This window comes from Diabrotica virgifera, chromosome 7 (assembly GCF_917563875.1).
Source record: "Diabrotica virgifera virgifera chromosome 7, PGI_DIABVI_V3a".
NCBI lineage: Eukaryota > Metazoa > Arthropoda > Insecta > Coleoptera > Chrysomelidae > Diabrotica > Diabrotica virgifera.
In genome coordinates this window covers 176535846-176551407 of record NC_065449.1, presented here as the reverse complement: position 1 = coordinate 176551407, position 15562 = coordinate 176535846, and the positions used below count along the sequence as shown (strand labels likewise).

The window sequence follows — 15562 nt, the reverse complement described above, 5'->3', positions numbered from 1 at the left end:
TGAAATGAAACTCCACTAAGCGATCCCATTCGCCATGGTTTAGTCCTTAAAAGAACAAGCAGCACTAGATGGAGTGCAAGGGCTGACGCAGCAAGAGCTTTTTCCAAAGGTTACAACGTCTTCAAATCTGCTCTTCATACTCTTGCATAAGACACTAATCAGAAAGCTGAAACAGTTCATGAGCCTAAGTGTTTGTTGAAAGAAATGTCAAAAAATAAACATTCATAATGAATGAGTTTTGGCCAACCATTTTAGAACGCATCAATGCTACCAGTAAAGCATTACAGAGAGAAGTGATTAAACTTCAAACGACAGTTTAGCTTTTAAATTCACTTTTGGTGTTCTTAAAATCCCAAAGAGATCATTTTGCTTATAACGAGCAGAATGCCTGCGATCTACAATACTCTAAAAATTCCGACGAGAGTAAACGAAAGCGATCAAGAAAACTACATTTTGATGATGAAGTTTTTTTTACAGTCCAATTTCTAGGGCAACGTTGCCAGTGCAACGAAAATATTATATCAAACTAGGTAAAAACGGGGCTGTGTGACAGAACGCATTTTTTAATATACTAAAAACTAAAACAATTGTAAATTTCCGTCATCTCATTTAAGTATCCATACACTGATTCGTGTTTTATTATAATTTATGAAAATATTTCAATTCAAAAATAGTGATAGATAATAAATCTTGACATGACTTTAAATTATTATCAGTATTAATCGATCAATATTAATCAATCGATATTAATCAATATCGATCAATATTAATCGAATCCATCAATTAAATTATTATGTTTAATGTCAAATCGAGAGGTGTGATTGGTTTCTCGTAAATTGTAGGACAAAACTGCATTAAGTTGTGTAGAATAAGTAAAACATACTGGAAAAATTAAAAATTTAATTTGAAATTAATACAAAATGAATAACTTTTACAGTGAACAAGTATGTAATTTAAATATATGTATTACAATTCGAAATATACATTTTAAACATTATTTTTTTGTATTTAGATTTAGTGCAATTCCGTTATCTGTGATGGCAACAACGAAGTGATTCACGAACAATAATTGTCAGTCTGAACCAGAGATATGTAAAGAAAATAGATCAGGCTAGTCATATGCCACTCAATGCATCGGTGTGTAACGCCGATATCAAGTACGGTGGTCTAGCTATCTTTGTCTGTCGTGCGAGTGTGAGCGTATCTACCAAGAGGTGGGAATAACGGAACGACAGTGACACACAGGCGGCGGCCATCATATGCTAGAGAGAGAAAGCTAAGCGCCGGTAGAGAGAGATAGATAGACCACCGACCCGAACTGTTCCGCGTTACGCTATTTTTCGAACTGGCCTAATCTATTCTGTTATATCTATGGTCTGAACACAGGTTTACATTGGGAAAAAAAAGTGTACCAATTTTATATGACGCGAAGTGTACCAATTTTGGATAAGCTAATGACTGGCCTGAGTCGTCGGATGATATCCTACGAGTTAGCGAAGTCAGTATTTGGTGTTTTGTGTGTGTTTTCCAAAACTGAGTAATACCAAAGAACAACGACCACATCCTTGAGAACAGAACCAGTAATAACAGGGAACATGTGGTCCTTGTTATCTGGTAATACTTACCCGTTGTCCTAGGTGAACGACAAACGCGACAACGCGACACGACGCGACGCGACGCGAAAATATCAAGTAATGGTTGTATTTGTGTATGGCCTAGGTTTTCGGGTTAATCAGTCTACGACAAGACGCGACGAAGTGCGAACTTGATTTGTTCGCGACGAGACACGACACAGTGTGGCGCCCCATTGCTTTTTTCAATTCAAATTATGCTACGCAATAGTTTATTAAATAAATAAAAACTAATAATAACTATATAGTACCAGTGTTTTTTCATTAACATACCTTAAAGTCAGTAACAGCCTCTCCTCAATAGAATTTGGTTTTTGAAAATTACTTATTGATAGTAATTGATTGCTCAGTTATTAGTACTGAGTTTAACAGCTGCATTGATATAATTGAAAGTGAATAAGCCACAATACTCTTCAAACCAATGTGGATTATTTCATTAATTTCGGATATAAATGATTAAACTCTCCAAATTTACTCGTTCTAAATATATGACAGTTGTTGTTTTACTTTTTCGTTTATGGAATTTTTAGCTAAGTATTTAAAACATGATTTTTAAGTAACACTGCCGTATGCTTCCCCACACTTAAGAATAGGAATGAATAATTGACATCGTCACGTTTGTCCTGGTTTGAGTGATGGAAAGCGACGCGATGCGACGCTACATAAGCCACACGTCGCGTGAATTACTGGTCGCATCGCATCGCAACGCATCGCATCGCGTCGCGTCGTTTTCCGTCGCTCACCTAGGACAACGGGTTATATAAAGAAGTGTGCTTCAAAACTACATGAAAACTATCCTGATGATATTGAACCTGAAATTGAAGATGAACTAGTACAACAGTTCAAATATTTTTTAGCCCAGGTTCAAAACGTACAGGGAAAACAATTTATTTCTGCTTCACAGTCATATTGAGATTTTGGGTTATTTATGAGAACAAACTCGAATCGACGTTTCCGAATGTGTCAGTAACTATTAAGATTTATCTTAAACTAATGAGTAGGTACAAATACAACAGGCGAACGGTATGGCACAAAATATACTAGCATTTCTTTCAATTATGGCTATTGAGAATGACGTGGTTGAAAATTTGGAATTTAAAGATATTTTAACTAGTTTTGTATCTATAAAATTCAGAAAAGTTGCGTTATAATATTTATTATAAGGCGTCGAAAACTCCAGCTAAATTTACTGCAATTTAGACTTTACATAATTATTATGTATACTCCATCTAATTTACTTACCGTTGCACGTCATCCGCGTCATATCCCGGGGCGTCACATGATACCAACACGAAATATTTAGGCGGTAGGTGTGTTCGTTTTTAGAATCATTTTGCCGAGCACAGTGGAATTACAGCCACTAGACATATTTTATTATACAGGGTGTTTCATTAATAATTGTCCATATAGTAACTGGAGAAACCTTAGCAGAAAATACGAAGATTTAACCTAAAACGCTTAAATAAAATGTGGTTCCTTACTGAGTTACAGGGTGTTTCGTCTAAAAATTTAAAAACTATTTTTGCTCAGCATTTTAAAACTATTTGACGTATCCTTTTCATACTTGGCAGAAAGGGCGACTACTATACACCCTACTAAATTATGATAAACAAACGTTTATAGCTGCTACCAGAGGCGTACGACAGGGGATAGTGAACGGTTGACGCTTCTCAAAATCTACGCCACTGGAGGAATTACTACTTTAGTGCCATTTTTAGATTCTCCAATACTTTCTACGTACATAATATACTCTTCATTGGCAACGATAAAGTTTTTTTTTTTTTTTGGTTTATTGGCTTTGGGAAGAACCCGTTTTGCCACGAAAATTTATAACATTTAAAAGACTATACATATAACTGAACACAATTTTTACAAATCTGTACATATAAATACAGTAACTGAATACAATTATTTGGTACAAATACAGTTTTTACAAATCTATACATATATATTTAATACCTAACTGAATAAAATTTGGATTGGTTGATACAGACCTAAAAGTTGAGGAAATTATAAGCGTCTCTTCGTACGACCTAAAAAGTTACAAAAAATAGCTCTTACTTCGGGATTATGGATGCACTCCAGCATAATGGAAAGATAATTTTGAGGAAACGGGATTTTTAGTTTCGTTAGTTCCGTAATAAGGTAAGAGGTGGCATTAGAATTATGACTGCATTGAAAAATCCAGTGATTAAAGTCGTCAAAACTGTCACTGCAGTCACAGAGGGGGGGTGTGGCCAATTTCATCTTATAAAGCTTAGAGTTGACTGCTCCGTGTCCAAAGAGGCACCTAATGTATTTGGTGTTAATTTTTCTATTGGGATGGCTTCTTTTAGCAAGCTTTGTAGAAGGAAGTGTTGGAAAAAGCGTGCAGTACTGAAATGCATTGTTAGATCTAATTGTTGTCCATTTGTCTGCCCATTTAGTTCTTAAGTTTTGCTTACATATAGATAATGCGTCTTGTAGCGTTAATTCGGGGGCTTGTTTACCATCAGTGATAGCTCTTTTTGCCAGTTTGTCAGCTGTTTCGTTTCCCTTTATGGAGGAATGCCCTTTGGCCCATATGAAGAATGTATTTATCTGTTTATAATCTAAGGCTCTTAAGGTTGTCAAAATTTCCACGATTATTGAGTTATTGTATATGGAGGTAACCGGGTACACCAGAGCTGATAAAACAGATTTCGAATCCGATATTATAGCCAAGTTTGACAAGGGTAGTGTCACCAACGGGGTTCATTTAACCAATGACACGCGTTTGTGCACGGCCTAGGCTCCACCCTCACGTTTCTTTGTTGTCGGTAGTGATTCAAAACTATAAAAGGTGGCGAATCTCTACCGACGCTCTCTAAGTTCTTCGACTCTTACGAGCACTACACGTGCGTCGTGCGGGTTTCGGCCTACGCCGTGACGGCCATGTGGCCTTCTTTACCGGCATAAATGCCTTAACTAGAATACTGTGCTGCAGTTCTTTGTTTTTACTACTCTAAAACTGTGTATTTCTTCCTAATTCTCCTTCTTAATCAAAATGTAAGAATGCGAGGTGAATCCTCAAACTGAGAAACGCCATGACTTGGCATAAAAGTTGCTGAATATAACTGATAGTTATAAAATGGAATAAAGATGCTATAACAAGCTTTACAAACAACACACTTCACACCCCTATCTACTCTTAGATAGGTAGAGCATCTTCATATGGAGTATGGTCGAAGGGGCTTATTTCCAGACCAGAAATCCTGTGATGATGATATGGCGCCCAACTAAAATTCGGACTACACCACGTCCTGAGATCCTGACTAGCTGCTTCCTGTATGGTATGGTTCCACACACAGCGTGAAACCGACGCCACCGGCCTCCTGGAAACCATGGAATCCACGTAGCATCGCCGAGCATGGAATGTGCCTGGCCTGGCACCCGGCTTTGACCCGTTCCCGCAGGCACGCTCGCCTTGCACATCTGGATGGCTGATGGGACCCCGGTGCGCTTATGGTAGACCGCATACGGTCTGTGCACCTCCTGCAGGACACTGCTACAAAACGTGAGTTTTTAACTATCTTTCTACAAGTGATTTGTGTTTCATGTACTTTATTTCATGTTTTTGCAATTTTCATAACTTATTTAAACAATCTTGAAGTATTTAACTAATTTTTGATTCATTTTCAAACATTTAGTAACATTTTAACGTAAACTAGAGTTTTTACACCTTTTTGGCTAATAACCATAATTTTGTTCATTTATTTAACTACGTAACAACATGTTTAGTTAAATATCAAAGATTTCTTACATTTTTTGAGGTACTGATTAACTTTGAAAATATTAAACATATTTTACAAGTTCAATTTTACCGGCAAAACCATATTTGCCAACCTTTTTTGTGCTTTAAGTACAACCTTACGATATTTTTTTTTATATATAAGAATAGTAACTTTTGATGCAATTTTCGTTCACTTTAAAGAATATTTTGACTACTTTTTGTAATATTTTGAATGTTGGATACATTACACGTATTTTCAAATATTTAATAAGTACCTAATATTTGTTTTTTTTTTGATTTCATACATATACTATAAAAACAAGTGACTTTTACATGCATTTTATGAACGAACTTCTATACATACACTATAATTTTTTTATCTAGATATATCGTAACTAAACTTTTGCACAAATTTAATTTTGAGACATCGTCTGTCGAGTTTTCGTTTCTTTCTCGTTTAGGCCCTTTTCGTTGCCCTGTGTCACGCATTTTCGACTCTTGGTTGAGGTACTTATCTTGGTAAATTGCATATATTCTGAGTCCGGCCAGACTTAGACAGATTTTGGATTTTCCATAGATATAGTATTTCACATATAAGGGGAAAGTGTTGACTTTGGGTTATGAATTCTACCTGATCGAGTTTTCACGTAAGACTCATGAATTTTTGCCGAATTTTCACAGATTTTTGTGCAAAATTGGACAAAGATTCTCCAAAGCAGGGGGGATATCGCCAGGCGCATACGGTCCAAACTGACCAACGCCCTGCGCTCATTTCCTCCTCTTCTTTCACATTTTCGATGTACAAAATACATCAAAATACTTCAGCTTGCCTTCTTTATGGCTTGCACCCTTATTTCTGTTCTTCGAAGTGCCGGTTCAAGTAACAGCTTCAATTCAGATAATTTGGGACGTCTATTATGGACATGAAGGTGTAAACCGTGTTTACACGTACATAATATTCGAATAACTCTATTCTTGCTTTCTTGCAAACTCTTGGGTTATCTTCGAATATCTATTTTCCATGTAATTACCTCAGTACCTCTATTTTGAAAAACACAGTTTTAACCTAGTGCAACTTTTCGCACGACTTTCAATATTTTTTATTTTTCGTGCTAGTGAACGCCCGTTCTACCGAATAATGTGTACAGCATGTGTAATAAACTACACGTACACATTACTTCGAGATACCTCGGCCCACTACCACCTAGGGAACCTACACCCTTCTCTACGTGCTATGGGGAGCAGCACCCCCAAAATAACACGTACCTTTTTTTTTACCTTTTTGTGTCCTCCATAAGGGAGTCGACTTTTAGTTGTTTTTTTTTGTGTCCTCTATAAGAGAGTGACAATTTTCGCCACTAGAAGCTGAAGTTAAGCCTTCCAAAAGCTCTAGTGGTATGCCACCGGGCTGGTGATGCCATCCTGCAGGTGATGCACTTCCACTGCAGAGACGTGATAAAATTTTACTTTTTTTTACTTTTTCCGCTGTGCAGGTTAGATGTAGCCAAGCTACATAGCACAGCTGATTTTTATATACTTTATTTTGGTATATATATTTTAGTTAGTAAGGATTGTATTAACATACAAAGCTAACGGTTGTAGTCATTTTCACAATACTCACTCCCTTTTAGTTGTCGTTAGAGTCCTTCTGGCATGCACGGCCTAAGTCAACATTGTCTGTCTTTTCCCGTGTGTAAATAATTTCCCCCAAACTTGCCCTCCGTGAGACTTGCATCCGCGGTACTTTCTGGGAAATGGCTCTCCCCAGGGGTACAATTTTCGTGTTGGCTTGACGTGCACCCAGAGGGAGGAAAACTCCACTAAAATAGTGGTATTTTGATATTTTTGGCTTCTTTTTGTTAATGTTATTAACTTAGAAAAATTTTGCAGTTTTTCGACTTAGAAAAGTTTTCAATATTTGTTACTTATTTTAACTTTGAAAATTTTATCCTTTTACGGACTTAGAAAAATTTTGCAATTTTTCGACTTAGTCAATATTTGTTACTTTATTTTAACTTTGAAAATTTTTATCCTTTTACGGACTTTGAAAAATTTTGCAACGTTTTCTAACTTAGAAAATTTTATTTTCACAACTGCTCACTACTAATAGAAATTCGTTCTTGTTTTCATTAATATTTTATTTTTTTTCGCATACCTTAGGGACACTAATAAAGGCCTTGTCCATATGTACTCCCTAAGGATGCAACGTATGTTATTAAACATTTTTTATACACTTTACGGAACAGCAAATAATAAAGGTTATAACCCTTTGTTCCGTAAAGTCATGACTGATATCCTGTTGTGATATATTTCTTTATGAAGCACCATGCTTCGCTCTTGTACAATTGATGTATCGTTTTGGAAGCACCACGCTTCACATTTATGTATCTTGTTATTTTTTATAAATAAAGATATTTTAAACTGTAGCACAGATTCTCTAAAGCAGGGGGGATGTCACCAACGGGGTTCATTTAACCAATGACACGCGTTTGTGCACGGCCTAGGCTCCACCCTCACGTTTCTTTGTTGTCGGTAGTGATTCAAAACTATAAAAGGTGGCGAATCTCTACCGACGCTCTCTAAGTTCTTCGACTCTTACGAGCACTACACGTGCGTCGTGCGGGCTTCGGCCTACGCCGTGACTGCCATGTGGCCTTCTTTACCGGCATAAATGCCTTAACTAGAATACTGTGCTGCAGTTCTTTGTTTTTACTACTCTAAAACTGTGTATTTCTTCCTAATTCTCCTTCTTAAACAAAATGTAAGAATGCGAGGTGAATCCTCAAACTGAGAAACGCCATGACTTGGCATAAAAGTTGCTGAATATAACTGATAGTTATAAAATGGAATAAAGATGCTATAACAAGCTTTACAAACAACACACTTCACACCCCTATCTACTCTTAGATAGGTAGAGCATCTACATATGGAGTATGGTCGAAGGGGCTTATTTCCAGACCAGAAAGCCTGTGATGATGATAGTAGCAGTGAATTGTTTGCCCAATCCAAAGCCTTAAATATAGCAAGTGCCTCTGCTGTAAAGATTGTAGAGTTTTTGTTTAGTTTAAACAACAAACTTTCGTTTGTGTTTTCCCTGTACACTGCACATCCTGTTCCAGTAGGGGATTTGGATCCGTCTGTAAAAAATTTATGTACATTACCTAATTTCTCTAATTCTATTTGCATAGATATGTTATTAATTGCTGGGTTATCATTATATTCTGGAAAAATAATATTTGGTTGTGTAAGACATATATCGAATTTAGCCGTGAAGAACGGCAAACCAGAATCATCACGTAGTTCGATGTTTGAGACTGTTGCAAATGCAGCAGCTAGAGGGGGACAGTTTCTGTTGTGCCAGTATTTATTAGTGTAGCTATATGCAGTTAAGATGCCTAAATTTTTAATAAGGTCGTTGTGTGTAAATCGTTTTTGTTTAACGACGAATTTTTCAGCTAGTAACTGTCGTCGAAGTTGCATGGGGGGTTCGCCACACTCTGCAAGGAGAGCAGCTGTGGGAGTGGATTTAAATGCACCAAGAACAATGCGTAGAGCCTTGAACTGTACCCTATCTATTTGTGAAAGTCTGGAATTAGTGGCTGATTCATACAAGAAACAACCATAATCTAGGATAGATCGAGTGTACGCTCGGTAGAAAATCAAGTTAATGTTAGGGTCAACGCCCCAATGATATCTGTTAATTGCTCTTAGGATATTAAGACTTTTTTCACTTTTCTTAATGCATCTTGATATGTGATCGGACCAGGTCAGTTTGCAATCAAATGTGATACCCAAATATGTGTATGTTTTGCAAACAGGTATAGTGTCATTTTGAATTGTAAGGCTATTAAGTTCTGGCAATTGGTGTCTGGTAAAAAATACAATAGCAGATTTATGAGGTGATATTTCAAATCCCTGTTCAGGAAAGTATTTAAAGCAGCAATGCACTATATACTTAAGATTACTAACACATTGAGAGTAGTTTTTATGAGTAGTGTATATAGAAAAATCGTCAGCATATTGTAAAATTCTTGCGTTGATACCAAGGTTGTGAACATCGAGGGTATAGATATTAAATAGAAGCGGGCTCAACACCGACCCCTGTGGCAGACCAGAGTTAACCTCTCTAGGACCTAGAGTATTTGTATTGCATTTTATAAAGATCTGTCGTCTGAGGAACATATTAATAAGAACAAATGCAAATTGTGGTGGTATATGGATGTATGTTAACTTTTCATATAAACAATCCAACAGCACGCTTTCATAAGCACTAGAGATATCTAAAAATAAGGCAGCTGAATAATGGTTTTCTGAAAAAGCCAACTGAATTTCCGTTGCAAGATTGGCTGCACAGTCGAGAGTACCTTTACCTCGCCGAAAACCAAACTGGGATTGGGGGAGGATGTTATTATTTTCTAACCACCATTCTAATCTGAGTTTGATAATTCTTTCCAAAGTTTTTAATACACAAGACATTAGAGAAATGGGTCGCAGAGCTTTGCTGTCACTGACCTTAGGAATAGGAATAATTAGACACTGTTTTAGTGAGGGGTAATCCGTATCTCCTGAAAGTATATTGTTATATATTTTGCAAAGGAAGTGTTTCGCCGAGTCAGGGAGCTTTTTAATCATCATGTAATTGATGCCATCTAAGCCTGGAGCAGTAAGTTTTGACGATTTGATATTAAGTTCTAACTCTCTTAGTGTAACTGGGGCTAGAAGAGAATGATCATGATTACTGGTGGGTGTGTAGTGAATGTAAGGACTAACAAAACTTGGAGAGCTAATTTATGAAAAAGTATTTCCGCCTCATCTTCTTCACATGGTTGGATATCATTTTTCTTCTTTTGAAATCTATTAATCCGGCGCCAAATTTCCGAGGGATTTGAATTCCTATTAAGTTGAGTACAATAGTCTGCCCAAGACTGTTTGGCTTTCAATTTGAAGGTTCTTTTGCAGAGCGCATCTATTTTTTTTACATTGATATAATTTGAAGTTATCATATTGCGCTTGTACCTTTTGTAAGCTTCCTTCCTTTGGGTAACTAACTGTTGACATTCCTCATCCCACCAAGGGGGATGAGGAGCCTTTTTAGGAGAGAAGGGGTAAGTTTTTTTAAGAGCTGAATCCGCCGAGGATGTCATTGAATTGGTGATAAAGTTAATCATTTCGTTAGTATTGTTGAAAAGCGGAATCTCGGAGAAATCTTTATCAATTTTTGTTTGAAACAATGCCCAATCAGCTTCTCGCATAGACCATTTATGAATGGGGGTAATATTAATATTATCAATTCTGAGTTGTTGTAACACAAATGTGATAGCATAATGGTCAGAGCCATACGTATCTGCTTTAACAGACCAAGAGAATTGTGAGCTAAAGTTGGACGAAATGAGGGTAAGATCAACACATGATGGAGGAGAGCCAGGGGCAGATACTCTGGTAGGAGATCCGTCATTTGCAATGATAAAGTTGTTGAAGTATTCTAAAGCTTCCATGAGTATGTTACCGCTATGATCATTGTTTATAGAGCCCCAGGCTCCATGATGGGCGTTAAAGTCGCCACCAATAATAAAATTATGCGGAATTTGTTGAAAAAGAGAAACATAGTCGTTCACTGTGACTGCAATGCTACCTGGACGATAAATACCCACAGATATTTTGGTGCCATTGACATCAATATCAATGCCACAAACTTCAATATTTTTATTAAATGTTTGGTTGAATACTATATTATTGTATTTAATATTATTAGAGATAATTATGCTAACACCTCCACCTCGTTTATTACGTCTATCTTTTCTAATAATATTAAATCCCTGTAAGGACATTTCATACTTAGGTTTGTACCAAGTTTCCGAAATAAGAGCTATATCAAAGTGTTCTTCTGTAAAAAGTTGCGTAATAGAGTTTTTATTAGAGTACGCTGATATAGCGTTCCACTGGACAATTTTTAAACCGGCCATATCAGGTAAAGAAATGTTTAATCACGCTGTTAATTATATTTTCTACATCTTGTATAGAGAGAACTGAACTATTAATCGCAGGGTTTCGAGCAGGAATGTCTGAAAAGAAATTATTGATTGAATCCTTCAAAGTAGTAGCGAATTCATTTTTAAGATGTTCATCGTTATTTTTAGATACATTTTTATTATAGTTTCCGAACTGGAATACGGGGCTAGCACAAAAGCTAAATTCGCTTGGAGCGGTAATAAGCGTAGGAGACGATGGGTGTATTTTTCGTTTTTTTCTAGTAGAAGCTGCAGTATTTGAAATGTTTGCAATGGAAGGCAAATGTTTTGATGAGCTTTGAGCAATATTGGAATAGGTATTTGGCCTGGAAACTAATGAAGGGAATTCAGTAGTGTATGACAGTAACGGAGCAAATCTGTTTTTTTGAACAATACTAGTGTAGGCAGGATTGTCAATAACTTTTTCGGCCTCTTTGAAAGAAATATTAAGGTGTGCCATTGCTTCCTTAGTTCGTTTTTGTTTTTTATACTCTGAACAATCTCGATTTGTCGAGTTGTGTGAATTAGAGTTACAAAAAATGCAGAAGTTATCACATTGAGTGCATTCGTTATCATTTTCTTTGCCGCAGTTTCGGCATTTCTTTTTTCCTTTACATTGAGATGCAGAGTGACCGTAACGAAGACAATTGTAACACTGCATAACAGGATGAACGTACGTGTCTACAGGACATCTCACTTTATTTATATAAATAAATTGGGGAATTTTGTTCCCTGCAAATGTGACAATTATCATTTGACAGGGGATTTTTTCAATCACTCCGTCTTTTATTACTTTTCGAAACATTCTTTGAACCTTACGAACAGAACACTCTGATTTTATAACTTTAACAAGATCATTTTCAGTCAGATATGTATCGACCGATCTCACAATACCTTTTTTTTCAGTTAAATGTGAGGGGATATAAGCTATCAGTTTATTGTCTTTGAATACCGAATTTTCCACTAATTTGTTCGCAACTAACCCTGAATTAACTTCAATTTTAAGTCTGTTACGACCCACGCTACTAATTTCTAAGATCGATTTTTCGTATTCCGAAAGTGCTAACAGTTTTTCACCAAGTCTCATTGGATGCAATCTTCCCACATTCAAAACTTCGTGTTCCACAAAAATTAAGTACGGACCTGTATCTCTTGACGTAAATCGATTATTAATGGAAATATCGCGTTTGAAAGACTGGTTTGGCTGGTCTAAATTACTTCCTGTTGTTGTTAATGAGCTTTTATTGTTATCATTATCTGCTGGAAAAACTTGATTTTTGTCCCCTGTTGCAATATTATTCTTATCGGCTTCTGTAAATCCACGAAAACCATCTTGATTAATATTTACATTTGAATCGTCGAGTTCCATGCCATCCAGAACCCTGATATCCTCGATTCTTATATTTGAAGATCGCGGCGGCTTCCCGCCGCCAGGTGAAGTTCCCGACATCCGTCCCAGACAGAAGTCGGATTTTTAAGTATAATTTCCCAGGACAAATTAAGTAATGAATCGACTTACTTGTAGAAATCCAAAAAACTTAACCAAATAAATGAGTAAAAGGTAAACAAACTGTGTATTTTTTGCGGCAATTAGTGAATCGACTTTTAAATCAAACACGTCTAATCACTAAAAGACTTGATAGACGACTGATAAAGTTATTAGTTTTCGAGATATTTGAAGTTAAATATGAAACGGCACAGTTATTTTGATTAATTTGCGATATGATTCATATGATTAAAATTTAAAAATTATTTGTACCCAGTACTTTAAAACTATTTGTCGTATCCTTATCATACTTGGCAGAAAGTGTAGGTACTGTACACCCTACTAAATTAAGATAAATAAACGTTTCTAGCTACTACCAGAGGCGTACGACAGGGAATAGTGGCTGGTTGACCCTTCCCAAATTCTACGCCACTAACGAAATTGCTATTTTAGTGTAATTTTTTGATTTTCCAATACTTTTTATGTAAATAATATACTCTTAATTCGTAACGATAAAATGATTAGTTTTCGAGATATTTGAAATTAAAAATGAAGCGACACAATACATTAATCAAAATAACCGTGTCGTTTCATTTTTTACTTCAAATATCTCGAAAATTAATGACTTTATCGTTACAAATGAAGGGTATATTATTTTTATAGAAAGTATTGGAGAATCCAAAAATTGAACTAAAATAGCAATTCCGCCAGTGGCGTAGAATTTGTAAAGGGTCAACCATTCACTTTCCCCCGTAGTACGCCTTTGGTAATAGCCAGAAACGTTTGTTTAACATAATTTAGTAGTTTGTACAGTACCTATACTTCCTGCCAAGTACGAAAAGGATACGTCGAATAGTTTTAAAATTCTGAGCAAAAATAGTTTTTAAATTATTAGATAAAACACCCTGTAACTCAGTAAGGAACGACATTTTATTTAAGTGTTTTAGGTTAAATCTTCATATTTTGTGCTAAGGTTTCTCCAGTTACTATATGGACAATTATTAATGAAACACACTGTATACGCGTAGAAATAATATATTAAGATTTCTATTAATGTTAACTTAAAGAAATACACAATAATATGTTTCATTTAATTTGTATAAATGGATTATAAAGCGTTTTTATGAAGCACATTTGTTCGGAATACACTGTGACTAATCGAACGAAGGTGATATTTTGGCATAAATTGGTAACATTTATTTGACATTTGCGGTGATGACACTTAAAAGTTGTTTTTATTCTTTACTATAAGTATTTGTTTTATTATACTTATTGTATTTATTATTTAACTTAACTAAAGATTATAACTTAATTCTTCTTTTCTATTTCTAAAGTTTTTGTATTTACATTGAACATTAATTTGTTTTGTTGTATAAGCCATTTCCGCAAAAATTATGTCATATATTTGATCTAAAATGAATTCAAGAATTTTTTGTCATTGGGCAACAATGTCAACTTAGATCTTTGACGTAGATAATGACGTGCAACGGTAAGTAAATTAGACGGTTTGTATGTATGTAATAAGTAAAATATATTTATTAGTCTGGGCAGGTTATCGGAGAATAGGAAGCAAACAAAACAGTATTTTTAACTAATCATGTTTATTGTTCATAAAAAATATAATAAAAATATGACTTAGTAAATTGCATTAACAAATATATTCCAATTCTTGCCAAAAACTAACAATTCTGGATTATACTTATGGCTTTTGGTAGCTGATGGTAACTTCTTGATGTCGTATGGTACTGCTGCTGGTTCCGCAACGGGCTCTGGGGTTCTAAAGGCTGTACTCCACCAGGCCTACAGATGTTGGTCGTTGCAGTCTAGTTATTGTGGTTGCAGTATGGATACCATGTCCTCGTTGTTCTATCGCCGGCGATTTGAGGGTTGTTGAAACTCCCGGAGGGAGAACGGTGATCTTATCCAAAAACTAGAAGAGTAAACACATATCAACGATCAAGAAGAAAAACCAAAATGTGTCAAGTCTACCATTCTTTAAGATATAATCAAAAAGAGTAGCAGATGACAAGAACAAATTAAATGGAATTAAGATTAGGAGAATAGTTAAATTATCTGATTACTAAAAGCATATATGAAAATTAGAAAGAAATATTTAAAACTAAAATATCAGAACACATGGTTTGACATTGGGGTTAGGTTAGATATAAAAAACGTTAGAAAGACTGTTAGATGGAGAAATGTAATTAATATGATAAGAATAAGAACTCACCCCAAGAGAATGAAAGTCTGGAAATACATAGGGCCTTATGGGCTCATCTCTTTAAATAGATTTATTTTTCCATTCCATTTGGATTTTGTGTCAACGAGTAGGGATAAAGTGACACGTTCATGATAGTGTGACATAGGTGGCGAGCATGTTCCGTATTGAGACAGATACATAGAGAGTAAAGGTATACGGGTACGTTCAGTATGTTCAGTTGATGATTTAAATATTAGATGAAAAGAGATATATTAAATAGAAGATAATAAAAGAGGGTGCCAACGAGTTTTTAACGAAGAAAACTGGTAAAACAAATAGAAGAAAATTATTGTTAATGAATGAAATATTAAAGAAAATAAAGTAAAATAATTATTTAAAAATAAAATATCAAAGATGTGACGTTTGTAACGTTACAAACATTTTCTATAAAATCACATATTTCATTGAAATTTAATATAAATTGAG

General features: G+C 35.4%; 1 protein-coding gene across 1 annotated transcript in view; it reads left to right on the top strand.

Annotated features, from left to right (window-relative positions):
* The window catches only part of LOC126888492 (zinc finger protein 271-like), a 105685-nt gene that overhangs the window by 62779 nt on the left and 27344 nt on the right, over positions 1-15562 (top strand). The gene's annotated exons all lie outside the window — the stretch shown is intronic.